The sequence below is a fragment of the Octopus bimaculoides genome, chromosome 23, assembly GCF_046866305.1.
Source record: "Octopus bimaculoides isolate indiv1 chromosome 23, ASM4686630v1, whole genome shotgun sequence".
NCBI lineage: Eukaryota > Metazoa > Mollusca > Cephalopoda > Octopoda > Octopodidae > Octopus > Octopus bimaculoides.
This window is the reverse complement of record NC_142950.1, coordinates 36,134,795-36,141,828: the sequence shown is the minus strand read 5'-3', so window position 1 is coordinate 36,141,828 and position 7,034 is coordinate 36,134,795. Positions and strand designations below refer to the sequence as shown.

Below are 7,034 nucleotides of genomic sequence, written 5' to 3'. Positions count from 1 at the left end.
GCTGGGAAACGATATATATAGATGATCAGTTTCAGAAAAGCTACAGCAGTAGCTAACCAATAAAAATATAGAACAACGAATTGGCAAATGAAACAATGACATCCATAAGCAAAACACTTAAAGTAGACTAAAAATCATCCAGCTTAAACGAAAGTCATAGGCAAAAAAAACTGAGGTACCTTAAGATATCTAAAAGCCGATTATATCGATAAGATAAGTTCTCGCCTGAGGATCGCAGTGGCATGAAACAGGAAATAGAATCCAATTGAAATAGACATATATATGTATATATATATATATATATATATATATATATATATATATATATATATATATATATATATATATATATATATATCAGATAACGATTCAAGCAAACTATATAGACATATAAATTACATGAGACAAAAAGTATTAGAGATCGATGATGTAACAGACAGAAAGGTATTAAATATTTATTTTATTTGTAAATTATTTTCTTCTCCATTCATTTGTTGTAATAATAATATAACAAATAAAGAATTATTATAATGAAATAACTATAAAAAAATATAATTAAATCTGTGAAATATTATGACAATTTGTTTATGAGGGTTGCGGGGAAACGAAGGAAAGCAGCTTTGATGTTGAAAGATCTTAATCAATAAATGTACAGATAAATAGATCAGTGGATGAGAAGAGGTTTAAGGAGGATTTTATATCAGATGGGAGAGGTTAAAATAAAATAAAATCTATCGATAAATTTGGTGTAGATTTAAATCATACTTATTTTTAATTACTAATTAATCTTCAAATTACACCATCTCAATATTATTAATATGTAATCGGCTAATCTCTCCACCCTACTAAGTAGATAATGTCATTAGCTTAATAAGCTAAATCTGTGTCAATATTACAGTGGGAAAATGAAATCGATGGTTTAATCAGTGGCTTCTTAGATAAGAAAATAATCATTATGGAATATATTTATTGGACTGTGAAAAATCTCGGCTATTTTCTGTTTAAACTAAATTCTCTCAGTAAAGATATTTTGAATATGAAACAAAAAGTTATAGATATTTAATACTCTCTCTCTCTCTCTCTCTCTCTCTCTCTCTCTCTCTCTCTCTCTCTCTCTCTCTCTCTCTCTCTCTCTCTCGTAATATATTTAATCGGATGCATGACAAGCATTATACAGAAACTTCAAGGCACTGTTAAAGTTATAGATATTTAATACTCTATCTCTCTCTCTCTCTCTCTCTCTCTCTCTCTCTCTCTCTCGTAATATATTTAATCGGATGCATGACAAGCATTATACAGAAACTTCAAGGCACTGTTTCGAATCCCGATTGAAAAGCATTTCACTTCTTCGTATAAGTTGCTTTTTTTTAATATATAAAATCTATTCATATCTCATTATTTCCTGTGCATAGTTGAAAGCAACCAGAAATTCTTTTTTTAAATTCACTGGTTACGAAGAATGCCGTTGAACAAACTCAAGTTCTACCAAGATAATCTCCAAACCCTTTCACTTTAGTGAAGCTTCGAATGACCAGTGGCAAAATATAAGGCATAAATGCCGCAACATCACACTCCCTTCACCTTTAAAGTATAAGAGACATTTACTCATGGTGACGAAAACCCCGATATATTATTGGAAGTCTTTTCAAAACTGTATTTATTTTCGTAAGATTGCTGTTAGTCTGTTAACTTTACGGAAACTTAGAAAAAAAAGTTGTTTTTTTTTTGTTTGTTTTAAAATTGAATATGGTTACAGAGTTCTGTGGCGTGGTGATAATAGAGAACTGAAATAAAGGTGCGGATATACATATATATATATATATATATATATATTGTTGATTGGCCGTCAAAAGATAATGTTAAAAATAGAGAGATTTTTTTCTTTTCATATGTATAAGTGCGTAATTTTTCCAAACCATTACTGTTAAAATTATCATATTAATAGAACTTCAACACCAAATAATAAAACGCATGCTTATTATATTAAGTTTTGATTTAGTTCCACTTAAAGCCAGTCTACATTCACCTTCGCATCCATATTCACACTGTGTTGTCTCCTATGAAAGGAAACCAGAATCAGGTCGAGACACAATTGTAATCAGAGTTGCGGGAAACGAGCATGATGTGACTTAGTGCAGGAATTGCCCGACAATTATCGGAACTATCCGATTATTATCGGAACTATCCGGTCATCATCGGGAAATCCCGGTTAATTACTCATCTCTTGCCCTAAAATATTTGTCATTTTCTTCCTGTTTAACAAATTATTATTATTATTATTATTATTATTATTATTACATATATATATATATATATATATATATATATATATATATATATATATATATATATATATATATATATATGCATACATAATATTATATGTATACATATATATACATGCATATATATATGTATATATATAGTAATGTAAGTGTTGTATAGTATATAAAAATATATTCTACATTATACATACATATATATGCATATATATATATGCACGTATATATATATATATATATATATATATATATATATATATATATATATATATATATACATGTATATGTTCTAGAGAGAAAAAAGGGTGAAGTAAACAGACAACCGGACAGACAGTAAGATAGATAGATAGATACATACATACATACATACATACATACATACATACATACATACATACATACATACATACATACATACATAGCCGTCAGTGTAGTCCATTAGACCTATTTTCCGTAAGTTTGTACTTCTGTTATCACGTTGATAAACTAAATTAACCTTGACATTGGACACAGCTGCAGGAAATCGGTTTAATTTACTGCAGCTTAACGTGATAAATGTCTTTAGTCATTAATAAAAATAAAGTAGCGATCAAGTACTACGTTTAATTTAATTGACTTACAGTTTTACCCTTCATAGGTAATCTCCTGACATTATTATTATTATTATTATTATTATTATTATTATTATTATTATTATTATTATTATTATTATTATTATCATCATCATCATCATCATTATTATTAATGCTATCACATCTCTGTAGAACGAGTTCCGCATTCGCTTCTTGCTATGTTACTTTCAATAACGTCTGATGAATCCTTAAAGTTCTACGCTTTTGTAATATCATCTTACAGTAGAGAAATATAAAAGAAAGGAGATGGGGAAGGACATAAGAACAGCGAATATACATCACCAAAAGTCGAAAAATACACTCATAAGAATAATCTTGTAACTGAGGAAACTGCCATTGCTGAATTTAAAATTGTTTAATGACTAACTTATGATTATTCTCATAGTTCATTTTTTGTGTGCTGAATCAATGTGTTGAGATATTGGCTTGTATTTTGCTAAAGATTCTCGAAACACATGCATGATTTCAGGCATCCAGGAAGACGACAGATGATTCGCCCCTTCATTATCTAAATATATATGGAATTTAAGGGATGATAAATTTTATTATAAAATTTATTATAGAGCTTCCTCCTGCTTTCAGAAGGCGTGATCCTTGTTTCTCAGAGAAGTATAGTATGTTATTACAACCTTTTGCAAATTTGAACAAACTACCAAAATTGGAGAATTCTTGCAAGCATTTCCGACACTATCTGTTGAGAAATGTTTAACTACTATTCAACAAATATACTTTATTTCCTACATATCGACTCGCCATATTCTAAAATATAGCCATTAACAGTGGCTGACTCGCTTAGTGACGTGTGGTTTATGCACACAAAACTGAAGACCGGGAAACAATGTATTTTTTACGTGAATTGATGAAAAAATCACGTGCTCTATTCATGACAATGAAATACATGAATGCGTCACGCTTTTTCTGACATTTTCGGTCAGAAATCAACTTTTTACATTGCATACATTGATACGTTTGTCTTTGTATTGTCACTCTGATTTTCTACTTCAACTGTTTAGGTAATACACACACACACACACACACACACACACACACACACACACACACACACACACACACACACATAAATAAATAAATAAATATATATATATATATATATATATGTATATATGAGGGAGATAGAGAGAAGGAAGAAGAGAGAGATTAACAGATACAAAGAATAGAAAACACATGCACGCATGCATAAGTGAGCATGTTGGCGTGTTGTGTGTGTGACTTATGCAACATAATACAACTCAGAATAATAATATAAAACACCGACTACTACTAATGGCTGCTGTTGATGTTGTTGATGCGGTAATAATCATATAATAGAGATAACCGACTCCTGGGTAAACGGATTCCGTTCCCAGGGGTATCTGCATCATTAATTCCATTAGTGGCCTCCCGAATTGTTTAAATGTAGCAACCTTTATTTTCACTATTATCCATCGGTAAATGTCTCTCCTCCTTTGATACTAAAACTGAGGCCAGTGGAATTTCGGAATCGATAGAGCATCTGACAAATACCTAGTGGTATGTGGTATTTAGTTATATCCCTCTACGTTCGAATTCCGCTTAACTTTTCATTTTTTTTTTTTTTTTGAAGTTGATAAAACCAATACCCGTCAATGAATGATATTAACGTAATTGACCGTATAATTTCTTTATTATCGAAGGCTTTGATATATAAATGTATAGACTGATCGATAGATAGATAGATAGATGTGTGTGTGTGTGTGTGTGTGTGTGTGTGTGTGTGTGTGTGTGTGTGTGTGTGTGTGTGTGTGTGTAAAAGCTGGCAGTTCAATTTCGATTTTCTGCCGTATCCTGCTGTATTAGCGTTCGAAACTCCTGAAATTCGCAACTTATTCAACCCGTTTTCTTTTGTTGTTTAATTAATTCTAAGGCTGACGGCTTTTGTAACAAATAATAATGTTGTTATATGTGTATCAGGTGAGATTTCCCATCTACGAGCCCAGCATCGAAAACTCAGTTGGCACCAGCTCATTTTTATTTTACGCCTGCTACATTAGAAATGATGAATGAACTCAACAACCTCACAGTTTGCTTCTGCTGAGGGATTCTGGTTTCATTCAATATGAGAAACAGTCATCTAAATGTCGCTTTGTTTACTTAAATAGTTCGATGGTGGTTTTATTAGTATCATCGAGAATACATTGATGAGACCAGACTAGAGCAGCACCATGGTGCATCACCACACTAAGTGCTACTTCAAAAGGTATCAACGCCACAAGAGAAGATGCTATCACATGGACTACCACCACAGGGAGCACCTCTAGAGAGAGTACAACTGAGCCATATATTAAATACCACATGAAATAACAGCACAAGGATCCTCTCCGAGAAATATGAGGGCTGAACAGTATTTCATATTTAATCTTTATTTTTATCTTCTGATTTTTTTTCGACTTTTGGTGATGTATATTCGCTGTTCTTATGGACACTTTCATTTTTATCATTCATAAAAATATTTCAGAAACTTTTTCTTTTGTTTCTTTTTCTTTTCAAATTTTTAAAGTTTTCGTTTATTTTTCAGTTGTTTCCATCTTTTTAACTTTCATTTGTAAAAAAAATATCATTATTATTCTTATCATTGGCACCAGCATCTTTTAACTATTATCCAAATTTTGCTTTATCTTTAAAACACATAACATTTATCGTATGGAAAGAAAACGTATTCAGAAACCAAAATGGCAACTAACAAAAACAAAATCAATTCTCAATCACTATAATTTAGAAAACATCGACAAACCACGAAGTCTAACTATTAAGGAACTAAACAAATTGAAGTTCGTGTGTGCTTCTATATATAAAATGTGTGTGTACATACATACATACATATACACACACATACATATATATGTATGTAGGTAGGTAAGTATGTATGTATAATACAACTGTTCCAGTGTTTTTGCATTTTTTAAAATATTGTTTTATTTAGATTTAAATTACTGTCACATTAGTCTTTGGAATAACAAAGCAAAATAGGAAAAATTTAGACCCCAGACTTTAAATATCGAGTCAGCGTCTCCTGTTTTATTTTCTCAACCCTGAGTGGAAAGAAAAGCATCGTTAGCTTCTGTGGAACTCGAAACTTAAAATGTGGGAATAAATTCCAGAAGGAATTTTTGTTCGAGGCATTATCGATTCTGACAATCCGAAAATAATAATAATAATAATAATAATAATAATAATAATAATAATAATAATAATAATAATAATAATAATAATAATAATAATAATTCTTTTGTATTACATAATAATCCAAGTAAAACGTAAGTCTGCTGGAGACAAGACTTGTGTATTACAATGGTGCGTTTCAAAAGACTATTCTCATCATATGTGTGAATGTATATGTGTGTGTATATACATACATATATATATATATATATATATATATATATATATATATATATATATATATATAATTTAAATTATTTTTCTGTTTTGTGCTAGTGTTCAACGTTTCGGACGATGTTATTCTTCAGGGAAAGGAGTAATTTTGCTGCGTCCTTTCTGAAGAGTAAAACAAGTGCCTTGGCTTCCATTCAAAAAAATTTGGACAGTCAGTTACATTTGAATCTCTTTTAAACCTATACATATATGTTTATGTGTATGTATATGCATATATATGAACTATTATTATATAAACATATTTGTGTATGTGTGTATGTGTGTATGTGTGTGTGTGCGTGTGTGTGTGTGTGTGTGCGTGTGTGTGTGTGTGTATGAATATACATATGTTTCGATGTATTTTTTTTTCAATATAATTTCTTTATAAAGTGTGAAACAATAAACAAGAGCTGATCACTTACCCCTCTAGAGTACAACCGAAGTGGACCGGTTTCCTACTACGGTAAGTAAAGAATGGTCGTCTAGCCAATGCTTAAGGTTGCTTTTATACGAACTAATCACTCACACCCAACATGGCGTCCGCTTGATCCGTTGTCTTTTTGTGACACTGATTTAGTATAAGCATCTCCTTTTCTCCCTCTTTCTCTGTCGCTCTCCCCACTCTCTCTTAACTGCTACCTCTCTCTTTCTCTCTCTTTCTGTGTTATGGGAGTTGTCCGGCGTAAGAGATGAGTAAGTTAAAAGGATT

At 30.9% G+C, this 7,034-nt stretch overlaps 1 protein-coding gene across 1 annotated transcript in view; it reads right to left on the bottom strand.

Moving 5' to 3' along the window:
- LOC106878312 (rhodopsin) overlaps positions 1 to 6,805 on the bottom strand; it is a 24,630-nt gene extending 17,825 nt beyond the window's left edge. Inside the window, exon 1 of the mRNA XM_089340436.1 lies at positions 6,748 to 6,805. The gene's annotated coding sequence lies outside the window, so the exon portion shown is untranslated. The remainder of the gene's footprint in view (positions 1 to 6,747) is intronic.
- Between the last annotated feature and the right edge of the window lie 229 nt (positions 6,806 to 7,034).